General features: G+C 45.1%; 1 protein-coding gene across 1 annotated transcript in view; it reads left to right on the forward strand.

Annotated features, from left to right (window-relative positions):
- Positions 1-13,295, forward strand: part of LOC138526300 (E3 SUMO-protein ligase RanBP2-like) — a 1,418,318-nt gene that overhangs the window by 56,332 nt on the left and 1,348,691 nt on the right. The window lies entirely within an intron of this gene.

Below are 13,295 nucleotides of genomic sequence, written 5' to 3' on the forward strand. Positions count from 1 at the left end.
TCCCAGGTTCTGAAAATAATGTACAACACTTTACAAATGTAAGTGTTACCCTTACATAGAGTCAAGGCAATCTGTTTTGGCCACTGAGTATTCCACACATTACTTGCTAGCCAGAATCAACTTTTACTGGCTTAGTTGGTAGCTCGTAGCAAAGTAAACTGAGCCACCCATTACACCATCATACACTGAAACATGAAAAAAAAACAGCCCGATGCACTTAAAACGCAAGCTGATTGTTCAAGGGTGAATTTTAGTCTCTTGCAAGTAGTCTCCAACCATGCTTTTAAAGAGTTGAATATGCAAGTCTCTAGGCTTGCTGTGCCTTAATAATCCCATTGAATGTATAATGCTTTGCAAAGATCATTGCTGAAACAAAGTACCAAGGTGAAGAAAACCAATAGGAATTCAGTTAATGTTCATTTTTTTGTTTTGTTTAGGGGTGTGTGGCTGTGAAAGCCTGGCTGGACGACTTTTCTTCCTTGCATGCCATGATTTTATTGCAGTAGTTGCGTTAAAGTCCCCAAGGGATGGTCCTAACCTAACTATTCATCAAAGCATCTATGGTTTCATTTTAAGGGAGCATCTGAATTTAGTTTTAATCCTATTTTGTGTGCTAAATGCACGTTCGCATTCTACACTTGTTACACACAGACATAAAGCAATTTTGCATACTTTGCAATATTTTGCATTAAATCGCCATTTAGACTAGCAATACGCCTACAGATTTGTCATACTGCAATCCTTGTAGCTCCTCCTTAATCATACCATGCAACAGCTGCCATTCTTTTGTCTGTAAAGTCTTTCCATCTAATAAAAAAGCAATCTTAATTTTTCTCAACATGCAGGCCTTCTCTGTCATACTGAATTTTTGCTTTTTCATAAAATGTGGCATATGCAATTGAGTGCTTCCCCGATTTTAGACTCCCTATTGTCTAAAACTGTTGCTGGTTCTAACAAGTTACCCAAATGAGTGAAAATGGCTTTATCCTCCTTTTGAAATCTCTTCTCAATGTTTTCTTTTAGATTTGTGACCTACTGTTCTCTTTCTGATGTGGTGTTTAACTTATCAAGCGAACTATAGAGTATTACACCTTTTTAGTGAGATGCATTTGCGCTGTGTGTTAGGCAACCCCAAAGATACTTTCAAGTTGGCTACATTATCACCATCTTCTTTGAGTAAGGATTCAAGACTTATAAAAGTAGCATCGACCAATGGCTGAATATCAGTAAATATTCTTTCTGCAATTCCTTGCAAAGAATTCCCACAACATTATGCGCATCCAACATAAATGCAGTCCTAATTGCTGACTTGTAGTTGCTAAAGTATGTGTGCAGTGAAGATGCAGTAGCATTCCCATCAGCAGAAAGCTCAGCTAGAGCAATTACAACCGAAGGGTAGCTTCTGCGGACTGCTTTAACAGGTTCTCTCTCATTAAGCCACCTAACCAGTGTCTTTTAATTTTCTTGTTTTTTTTTTTACAATATAACTTTATTGAATCATTTTCATCAACAACATTGCGGACCTCCCCCCCCCCCCCCCCCCCCCCCCCCCCAACCGAAACCCTCTTAGGACTTGCTATTTGTAGTCTTCAGTTTCTTCTGGCAGCTGTCCGGGTTTACACAGTGATGCACACCTGTTATAACTATTACCAAAATCATTTTTGTAATATTAGCTTTTCCCAATTTTTGCATAAGATTCTCTGTTAAATGAGAAATAGAAAAAATAAAGTACAAGGAAAGGATGACAAAATCCAGGAAATCAAAACCAAGATCACATTATACTCAACATAAAATAATACAGTAATGCTTTCTTTGTGGGTTGATTATCATATTGGCCTCTGAACATTAAGGCCTTAAGGGTAACTCCATCGATATATTGCCTGCTTCGTTATTTCGGGTTGGGCGGGCAGCTTCTACTTAATAGTAACTAGGTCATCTCGTGAGGTCTGTGACGGGTACCAGGATTGTCAAATGTCACAATTGTGGTGAGTGGGGCCCAATCTGCCAAGAACCCTGCTGCTGTGCCCGCATGGTTGCTTCAATTTTAGACATTGCAGCCACATAACACATTTTAGCCCACCATTCTTTTATCCCCATCATGTTTTATGATTTCCAGTGCCGAGCAGCTACCAAGAAAAAGGTCACCAGCCTGGAGCTTTTAGCTAGTACATTATAGTGGCCTTGTGTGTCCTCGTGCCCTAGGTGTAAGACCAGTGAATCAATTGTCAGCTCAAATCCACAGATCTCTTTTATCTGGGCGATCACTATCCGCCAAAATGATTGTGCTTGAGGGCATTTCCACCACATGTGATAAAGATGCCAATGGTGCATTGCATCTCCAACACTGGGGGGCCGGGGGGGAGATGATGGGGGACATTTTGTGTAAGCACTCTGGGGTGAGGTACCAACGGAGTACCAATTTGAAGTCATTCTCCCGTGTATGAACCACCTGGGACGTTTTATTGGCCCTAGTCCATATGTTGAACCATGCAAGATCATCAATGGGTTTACCTATCTTTCCCATCCGCCCATGTATGTCTATGGGGACGTGTACCTCTTTTTTTTTTATTGAGGACCCTGTAGATAGCCAATTTAGCTTTGGGGGGTCTCCGAAGAACAAGTCTTCAAATATGGTGGTCTCCCGTTTTTCCTGCTGGGCTACCCTTGGATGAGTTACCCAATGATGTAGTTGGAGGTGTTCAAATCAGTCTCTTTCCCCTACCCAATGCCTGCTTACACGCCTCAGACATGAGCGCGCTATCATTCTGGAACAGTTGGCCCAATGCCTCCCTCTTTCCAATGGGCCAATGGTTCTCCCCTTCTCTAGCCCTGGGGGAATTCAGAATTGCCCCATATCACTGCCTTTGGTGAGGGAAAAGTGGTTACTTTATATTTACACACTGTTTTTTCCCAGTGTGACCCTTAAGGACGGGAGAGCCCAGTTACCCATAATGCGAGCCTTGGAGGCGTGGGGGGTTCGGGGGGAGGGTGGGGGTGCGTAACCACCTCTCATGTAATGTGGCCTCTGCTGCATCTTCGATATTCACCCAGTGTTTCGTTTCCTGCATTCGGGATACTTCATGGTTTGTGAGCACCGGTGAAATCTGGGCTGCATACAAATAACTCCACGTCTGGTACCGCTAGCCCCCCTTCCATTTTGGACGACAACAGCGTGCATTTGGACACCCTCGGCATCTTGCGGGACCATATAAAATTATATCTGCCCCTGTAAGGCTTTCAAAGGGGCTTTCGGAATCAGAACTGGTAACGCCTGAAAGATATACAGCAGGTGCAGAAGCAGTGACATCTTAACTGCGGTCATCTTCCCAAACCAGGATATTTCAGACCTTTCCCATGTAAGTAGAACCTGTTTTGCTTTGTTAAATGAAAGAACTAAGTTGGCAGCATATAGGTCCCCAAACTTTGGCGTTAGATTAATTTCCAGGTATTTCATAGATTGCGGACCCCATGAAAAGAGATCTCTCTGCAGTTGCGTTACCGGCTCTGAGATATTAAGTATAGTCGATTTTGCCAAATTAATTTTAAAGCCTGATGCTTCTCGGAATCTGTCTAATGTAACATGTGGTAGTGTGGTGCTGGCGTTCTGCATGTAAAAGAGGTCATCTGCTTATAAAGCCAGTTTGTGGTGGTAGCCCGCTATTGCTAGGCCTGTTATTCCTCCTGAAGAGCGCACTAATCGGCCTAGCGGCTCAATGGAGACAGTGAACAGTGGGGAGAGTGGACACCCCTGTTGGGTTCCCCTATCGAGGTGCACTGGTGCTTACAATGCCCCGCTCACTTTAATATTTGTGGACGGAAGTACAAAATTAGCAAGCAGTAGCCTGCAAAATCTCTGGCCCAACCCTGCCAGAACTTTGGACAGGTATGACCAATCCATGTGGTCCAACGCCTTTTCTGCATCGATTTGGGGTAGCGCCAACTTTCGCTAGTGTTTACGCACCCAGGCCGATAAGTCTATGGTTCGCCGAATGTCAGCTGCTTGGCACTAAGGCTGGTAGGAAGTGGGCTTGCCTTGTAGCCAGTACCACCTTTGAGTAAATCTGGGAGTCGTAATTAAGGACCGCTATCGCTCATAGGACGAGCACAGGATGGGGTCTATTTCCGGTTTAGCCAATAGGGTTAGATTTGACCCCCGCATAGTGGGTGTAATCGTGCCTGTTTCGGCAAAATAATTAAATATTGTTGCCATATGAGGGGCCAGAACTGTAGAGCATTTCTTGAAGGTGGCTGTGAAGCCATCTGGGCCTGGTGCTTTATTGCCTGGGAGGGAGCGAATAGCCCCTAAAATGTCTTCCGATGTAATCTGAGCTTCCAGAGATTGCCTCTGCTCCCCTGTAATCTGTGGAAGCTGTGCCTCCTGTATGAAGCCTTCTTGTTGTTGGGCTGTAGTTGGATCCGCCGCAAACAGTTCGGCATAGTACTGCGACAGAATTGGTCTTTTCTCAGTTTCTAATTGACCACGGTTATCTTTTAAAGCTCCGATCACAGTACTATTCTGCTGAGATCAGAGTTTATATGCCCGTAGGCGGGACGATTTTAGAAGTGCTGAAATAGAAGAGGTTCATCAGAAGTAATTGCAAAATGGCTCCTGCCCATAGTGCCTTCTCCGCCCTGGCCACCTGAAGTTTCCTATGTTTTCCTGGCACCATCCCGTTTGTTTGGGTTTCCAAGCCAGCTACCCTCTCTTCTGCTTTTTTCCTTTGGGCTGTTAGCAGTTTTTTCGGGCGGCGGCTATGCTAATCAGTTTTCCCTATAGAGTGGGTTTGAGAGCTTCCCAAACCCCCGCTATGGATACCTTGCCCGTAAGGTTTTATTGGAAATATTGGGTGATGCGTTCAGTGATGTCCGTGCAGATGGCTATATCCGATAGGAGACAATCATTCAGACTCCACACTGTGGGCTTTCTATTCCCCAGGCCATATATGTCTAATTGTATTGTGATGCACAGGGGCAGGGGGGGGAGTCTGATAGCAAAGCCCCCCCTTATGGTAGCCGCTGTGATACTAGAAACCCGGGACACAAAGAAGTAATTTGATTCTGGAAAATGTGCGGTACACATTTGAGTAATCAGAGTATCTCCACATTGTGGATAGAAGTTCCGCCATGCATCAACCAAATGTAAGTCTAAAATAGCCTTTTTGATGGGGGCTGCCTTTTTCTACTTCAGCCGCGGATTTGCTATTTGGGGGAATAGGTCCGTGTAGAACTGTTTGATGTTCATTGGGGCCATATATAGCCACCACTGTGAGGTCTTTCCCCGCTATATGGAGCACCACTCCTATAGATCTTCCTTTGGCATCTCTTACTACCTTTTTATACTCTCCAATCGCAGGGATTTTACCATTAAGATTGCGACTCACGCTTTTTTTCTAGCTAATGAGGCATAATACTGATGTGGGAACCATCTAGATATCATTCTCCCTACATCCTGCACTAACAAATGTGTCTCCTGGAGCAGAGCGATATCCGCTTTGAGGTCGATCACTATATTTGTCTGTCCTTACATTTTGGTGTTAAGGCCCTTACAAACCATTTTGCCCCTTGCCTTTCACTGTTTAAGCCATGCTGGTGTGGGCCATTCCCTGCATGCCACCATCCCTCCGTTGCCAGCTTTTTATATTGTTATAAGACATCCCACCCTCCCTAGAGAAGCACACAATCAACAAAGTGAAAATAATTAAGAAAAGACAAAACTTATAACAATATAAATGCACAACAAAAATAGATATAACCTCCTGTGAGGTCAACATCAAGCACTTTGCTTCATCACGGGCTTGTGGTCCTACTGCCCTTAGAACTATAAACTTCTTGCATAAATGACCGATCTGCTGTTGCCAAGTCAAACATACTATTTGAATTGCAGTACTTTGTTGCCCCTGTTTCAATACTGTGCGGCCCGGGAAGGCTACCGACTGCCCACAAATGAGCAGCTATTGTGAAGGTGATTGCCCTTGTCAGCCTGGGGCCCCCTCTTCTCCGCTCCTTTCTCTTCGTCCATTGACAGCCTTCTGTGGTCACGTCGCCTGTTCTTCCTTGATTTGGATTGCGACCAAGAGGGGTCCGATGTTCCTGCTCGTCGGGTACGTGAATTTCTTCTTCTGGGATCCACTGCTTCCCTCATTGAGGTGTACTTATGTTGAAAGCCATCTATTTGGAACAGGATCCAGAACGGGTATCCCCATTTATAGCGGATCCTTTATCATTTAGCCATGTTATCAGTGGCCTCATTTGCCTGCGGCGTTGTATTCTTCCTTGGGAGAGATCTTGAAATAGCTGTATGGTTGACTCCCGGAATAGAATGTCTCCCCTAGCTCTGGCTTTTTGGAAAATGAGGTCCTTAGTTTAAAGAAGGGGACTCGTACCAGGATGTCCGGGACCAGGTTTTGTCATCTGGAAGTTGGAAAATACCCTGTTTGTACAATTCAGCATGAGATCTGGTTCTTCCTCTCCCTCCAGTATCTCCTGAAACAGATCCCGGATGTATCCCTTGAGGTTGCGATCCGAGACTTCCCTTGGCACCCCTGTTACTCAAATATTGTTCCTCAGGGAATGGTTTTCGGTGTCCTCAAGCTTTTCTTCTGCAGTGCGCTTGTAGGCTTCCAGTGCCGACACCCTTTGATCTAGCTGGTTGTATAACTGCATCTGCTCGCAAAAAAGCTGTTTCTAGATCATTCAGCTTCAATTCATTTTGTTGCAATGTGCGAGTCAGATCTTGAAAAGCACTTTTAAGCTCTTTGGCCGAGGTCGCCATTTCTTTTTGCAATGATTGAAACAGGTGTGTTATGTCTCCCTTCGTGACTGGTTGCTGCGCCTCTTCAGGTGGTGCGGGCGCCTACGTTGGTGTTTTAGAGTTTTGCAGCATGTCCCGGATCGTTGGCTTTTTAAAAAATCTTTTTAAAAATGTTTTTTTGTTTTACTGGGTTTCATCTTGCCCATATGAGTGTTTACAATCCAGAGGATAGGGATTTATTCAAATGAAGCGGTGTGGGGGTGGGGGGGAGGGCTGATTCCTTTATGGGGTAGTTGTTCCTTTGTCAACAGCTGTTGCGTTCCCCCGTTTAAGTAGCTGTCAGATATGAGCCCCAACTCCTGCGAGGTCCGGTATTTATTGCAGCTTAACTGTTGAAGCTCTCTTGTCCATCCTGTCTGCTACAAGCTTTAAATATGTTTGCCAAATCTTTAATTGACAGAATCTCTGTTATGCTCCCCTTTCCTGGGAACTTGTGACTGCTCCTAGCTCAGTACTGCCGCTAAAATGGTTATTCCAATGCCCAATATATGTTTTAGGAACATTAAGGTGCCTCTCCGTTCCTTAGTGCCTCATCTCGCCACTACTCCTCGTGGGGCTTCAATAGGAGCCTTGCTCACCCTCTTCTGTTGTTTCTGGCCACTTAAATCTTTGTCTTGCGTGCCATGAGCGATGATGGCCGCTGCAATGCGGCCCATCTCACTCCCTGCTCGTTTAGAAAGCTCAGGCCATGAGTGCAGCCGGGACTCTGCACCGTGTTCCGAGCCTCCGGATGAGCGGGTGAGGGATGTGGTATTGAACTGCGTGGTGCGCTGCTCGCACCTAACTTCAGCACTTCTGCTGTCTCCCGACCATGCCTGCGACACCAGGGGGGACAGCTGGCTTCTTCCCACAAGTCGGGGGCCCCTTTCGGGTTGCTGTCAAGGGGTTCTGCTGATGGAGCCTCAGCTCCCTGTGTGTGAAAGGGCTCTGCGCTATCGTGTCATCGGCTTGCCTGCACACGCCCTCCGGGCCTCACCACTCTACAGGGCCAAAAAGGGAGTAGGGAGGGCCAGTGAATGTGTCCCCACTTACGGCGACTCACCTGGAGGTTCCGCTAGCCCCTCTTCTCGCGATGCAGGCTCTCAGGAAGGTTGTGGCTCCCGCTATGTTCTATTGCGGCATGTCGTGGCCATCTTTGTTTCACCTGCCGGTCGGGTACGTTCCCTTCTGCTGCCGATTTTCAGGCGATTGCGGGCATCTCTGATCTGCATACTGCTGCTACTGCGGCTCAATACATTCCGGCATCTTAATATTTGCTTCAGGGAGCTCCATGAACTCTTCTTTGGCTTCTAGTAGATCAGTGATCTGCGTAGACTCCATTAGGTCCCATCCAGGCCATACAGGAACATGGTGTTGCACTGAGAAGACAATTCCAGAGTGGTACGGCGCGGATAACTGAACCACGCAGGGCTGGAAACCGGAGACAGCTAATAGAGACCCGGTGAAGTGACTAATTTTTAACGAATGGTTGCAGCATTGGCCTCTCATCGACCAGATATGTGCTACATACTGCATTGAGACAGTATACACGAGCCTGTGGCCCGGACTGTTCACTAGGGCATTGCAACCGCTACAACCCGGAGCTGGAACGTTTTACTCACCTGACGTCTAACACTCATGAGGACGATGAGCCACGTGGACAAATGACTCGCCACTGCTGGACATGGAGAATTGATGACCAACCATTGGAAGAGACACTGAGTTCTCCACTAAGATGGGAAGCTATCCTTTCAAGTCCTCTTGCTTGAATTCTGTGAAATCAACACAAAGAGTTGTCTTCTAATGAATTTCTTCATACAAAACATCACATGAATCACTGTCACTATGCAATGATTCCCACCCTTTTTTTCTGCTTCTGATGAATTTACACGAAATAAACCCTTGCTAGGAAAGAAACATGTTGGGCTGGTTTTAACCATTGTTGAAATTTGTGTGAATGAATTAATAATATTTTATGACTGAGTGGGACGAATGACAATGAGTGGGATAATAATCAACTAACTGATGCTGTATGATGAATGTATAGGCCATTGAAACATCTAGAGCTTTTTTCTTTTGGGACCCATTTGTGGAATTACGCTACTGTGGCCCAATACAGTGTTCTTTCCAATGTGTGTGCTTTTTAAAAAATCATATTTCCCTTCTCCTTTGATTATATGAGAGGGCAATTCAATTGTTTGTGCAGCAAATTTATATAATGCTTTTGTGTTTTTGAATATTAATTAAAATATGCAAAAATGTTAGACTCTTCAACTCTGTTGCCTTCTATCTCTGATGGAATTCCTGTGATCTGAGGATGAAGGTTGGCTTTCTTCTGTTTTGCTAAGACAGTGGTTAACTTTGGAGTCACAAGCCTTTTTTATTGTTTGACAAGGGTTCTGCCCTTTATGTGAGGGTTTGCTTATGACTCATCTTTTTCCCCCCCTCAGCCTCCCTGTGTTCTATTGTCCCATCCAGGCCACACCACACCCTCTTTCACTTTTAAAACTGGATCGTCCATTACTTCTTGCACTTTCTCAAGTTTTGTTGCTCTGATTGCTGAAGTATGAAATAAGGCATATAAAGAATTAAACCACGATGTAAATGTGTCAATCACTGGCATTTTCTTCAGAGTCTGTGCATTTTAGACTATGTGTAAGACAATGTGTTTGTTTAAGGAATGGCGAGTATTTGGCCATGATTTGCACAGCAACACCTGTGTTTGAACCCCACATAACTGCAGTGCCATCAGTTCCAAGGAATAGAAGCTTTCACATACTAAGATCAATACTCTTCATTTGTTCTGTCAGCCGTGCTACAATTGTGCTTGCTGTCAATTCGTAATTTATACAAACCTTTAGTAATTGGCGCTCCTCTACTATCAAGGTACCGGACACAAATAGCCAGTTTGTTTTGATCACAAAGATCCTGACCTGACTCATTTATCATAATACCAAACACAGGTGATTGCTTTAGTTGCTTAACATATTTCCTTCACAGATGCAATGCTACTTTGTACATCCTTCACTGAGTCCCAGCTTACATTTTTGTAATTTTTACTGTGTTCAGTAGTAACTCCATTCTTAGCTTGAAGTTCAAGTAAACTATTTACTTTCGGATTGCAGTTCCTCTTTTGCTGCATAAAATACTATAATAAACGATCCCTTGTCATTCTCTTCTACAACAATGCTGACATCCTACTCACTGTCACTACTACCTAAACATTCTGAATAAATGTTGGACATCGCGAGGTATGCAATTTTCCGTTCAGCAGTTTGATCTTTGGCATCCTTGTTGAGCGACATGGTTCATATTTGAACATTGAGGGCTCTTTCCTGTCCCCACACACTACCAACATTTGCCTTAACACAAACCTCATATAGAAGTCTCCTATTGCCTTGTCCATCCGTTTTTGTTTCTAACCATGGATACCTAACTTGCGATTCTGCAAAAGTGCCATCTTTAACATTTTCTCCTGCATGTTTTTTTTTTTCTGCTGCTCAACTTTGTCAACTACGTTAACAATAATGTCTTGTACAATTGTTCCACAGAAAAGTGCAGGATCGTCTGGGATTTATTTGTAGTAGGCACAAAGAAATCTAGCAGTTTTATCTTTGTAGCCATTTCAGCTGAAACCCCCTCTGCATTTACTTTCTTGCTTCTCCCTAGAATTCTGCCACTGCCAGGCACATTGTTCTTATTTAGAAAACAGCACTTCAACCACCTTCCCGACAAGACCTAATTTTACATTCGTTATGCAGTTGAACATAGTTATTTTAAACTCGGCATAGCTGCATTTGAGCTTTTAAAACTTACAGCGTGAGCGTACTATCCAAAATATAATTAAGACCCCTCCTGGCAATGCTCTTAAAATGCCAACCAGATAGGTAGACTAGTGGCAAGTGTGTAGACATTAATCTCTGCAAATAGCTGGATTCTTTTTCCCATGTACTTGAAGCTCTAAGGACATGGGTTGGGATGGTTCTTCTGTGCCCACCTCTACACTTTTAGTTCAGCTCTTTGGAGTCTGAGTACTGTTTGGTCCGGTAGGGTCTCTGATACTATGGTTTTGCTGCTTAGTTAACATATACCAATGAAGACCAGGAAACGTTGGTATAGAGGTCTAAGAGATGGCATTAATGTGCAGTGTCGGGGGGCAGGGGGGATTTATCTGAACTGAGGCCTTATCTTCACCTGAATCTGATTTTTCACAAAAGGTGACCGAGATCCAAAAGATTGCATTAATCAATAAATGTAGGAAGCTACAGAGGCACATAAAATGTAGCTATCCTGGGGGGACGGGAGGTGGGTGGGTGGGTGAAAGGAAGGCAGAAACCCACTCCTGAAAATGGTAATCCAGTGAAGAACAGACTACTTGGGTAATTTGTGTTTCTGATGCTTGTTAATCTGTTTAGAATCACACGCTGTGCATATAGTCCGACATCTAGTGGTAATCGCAGAGTATTGCATCTTTGCTTTCGAGTATCGAAAGGGGATGTCGACATGGACGTTACTGTAAAACTATCCCTAACATGGCCTGTAGTGTACCCAAAATCCCTCACACGTGGAGGTCCTTCAGATTGTTTTTTTCCTCCCTACTAGTTGGTCCTTATGCGGAGCTCATCAGAGTTAAATTTGCAAAATAATTATTGTTTGTCCCATGACTGATGGTCGTTTAGTCTTTGACTTCTCTTCGACCACTTTGTGGATCTCCACGCCGATGACATCCAGCTGCTGTTTCAGCAACTGGTGCATTGATCGATCGATTGACTTCTGTCGACCGACTGGCCTCGGCCCTCCAGCCAGGCGCTTACAGTAGCGAGAGTGTGGCCCTGGTTTGATTCTTTTCTGAGAATGCATTTCCTCTTTCCCCTCTTTCCTTTTCTGTTCTGGCTGCCGCCTTTTACCACTGCTATGGAGAGGACTCCATTTAAGTTTTGTCCGTCTTGCAATGGAAAATACCCCTGGAAGGACACCCATCGCAAATGCAATAGGTGCTTACCTAGTGACCATGGCGAGCGATCCAGTAAATCCTGTAAACTTTTTTTTTACATTTTTGTTTTTTTTTTGTTGTCTTTAGGCGTTAAAAGATCGACGGACATAGCAGTGGGCGGCCTACGCAATGCAGGCCGAAGCTGAAAGTCGCTCCCCTGTTGGCGCTGTTGCTTCAAGTGACAAGGACTCTAGCGGCAGCCATAGCTCCTATGAGGAGGCCATAGACCTTTCAGCTGAACCGTCCAGTTCCCAGGTGCCTGTCCCCGACAGGCAGGCCACCGCATCGGTACTGCTATGGGCAGTTCACACCCCAGCGACAACGGCGCACACGCCCCACCTAAGGATAAGCGTACAACCCCGGAGCTTCCTCGACGGATACATCGAAGAAACATCAGACGCCAACAGGCAGGCCGAAATCTTCGTCCGTGCCTGCCGTACATCCCGGTTCGGCACCCTCCCCGCATCAGTCTTCTCGGTATGCGTCCGGGCATCCCACGTATAAGGGCGTTTCTTTCAAACAGCACATGAGTGCTGACACGTGGTCTAAAAGCGCGTCCGCTCCAAAGGTTTTGGTGGAGCCAATAACCGCAACAATACCTGTAGGCTTGTAGGAAATCCTTCATAAAGCCGCCGAAGTTGCACAAGAGTCTCCCGCCTATTGTTTTGGCAGTGGAACAACCTAAAAGCACCCCATCTCATTGAGAGGAGTACACAGAAGCCCTCTCTAGGGCTTTATCTGATAAATGTCCTCCCTCTAGACTAGAGAGCCTTTTCTTCCTTCAGACACCTCTGTTTCGTCCCTGTGGACCAGAGAGATTCGAAAATATTACATGGACAAAATGTCACAATTTATGGACTTTTCTGAAAGGTTTATTTTGTATTTATTGATTTATTAAGTGCCTTAAACCAAAGTGCTGAATTACCCCCAAGAGACCTAGGGAGAAGGATTCCGGCCCCATTTTTACCAAAGCTGCAGAAGCTTCTAACCCAAACTCGCCAAGAAGAGGTTTGTGAGTTTTCAGACCCAGAGGAGACGTATGAGGACAATCCTTTTGGGCAGGATGAAACTGATCAGTGCCCAGACTGGGACAAGATGAGCCAGCAGGTGAAGCACCTTGGCACTCGCCCACTCCAACTTAAGACCCAGACGTCATTTGTCTGGACCCACCCTCCTCGCCTCAACAGAGGCAGCTATCACCTGTTGATGAACAAATGGCTTTCAATGCCATCCTGAAGAGGGCCGCAGACCCCTTCCAAAATGCCACATATGAAGCTGTTCAGGACTCTGATTTTGTGGAAAACACTCGCAAGTCAAGCTATTCCCCTGCTAAATTCCATCAAGGAGCGCCTTGCACCTTCCTTACTGTCCACTTCTCTTACAAGGGCTGTTAACACAACCAGGAAAAGGGCTGCTACTGCAGAGGCTCCACCCAACGAGGACTGCTATAAGCTCTATGCCCTTGGCAAGCGTATCACCACGTTGGCAGCATATTCTACCAGAATTGCAAAT

The sequence above is a fragment of the Ambystoma mexicanum genome, chromosome 7p (genome assembly GCF_040938575.1).
Source record: "Ambystoma mexicanum isolate Mex_15411 chromosome 7p, UKY_AmexF1_1, whole genome shotgun sequence".
Taxonomy (NCBI): Eukaryota; Metazoa; Chordata; class Amphibia; order Caudata; family Ambystomatidae; genus Ambystoma; species Ambystoma mexicanum.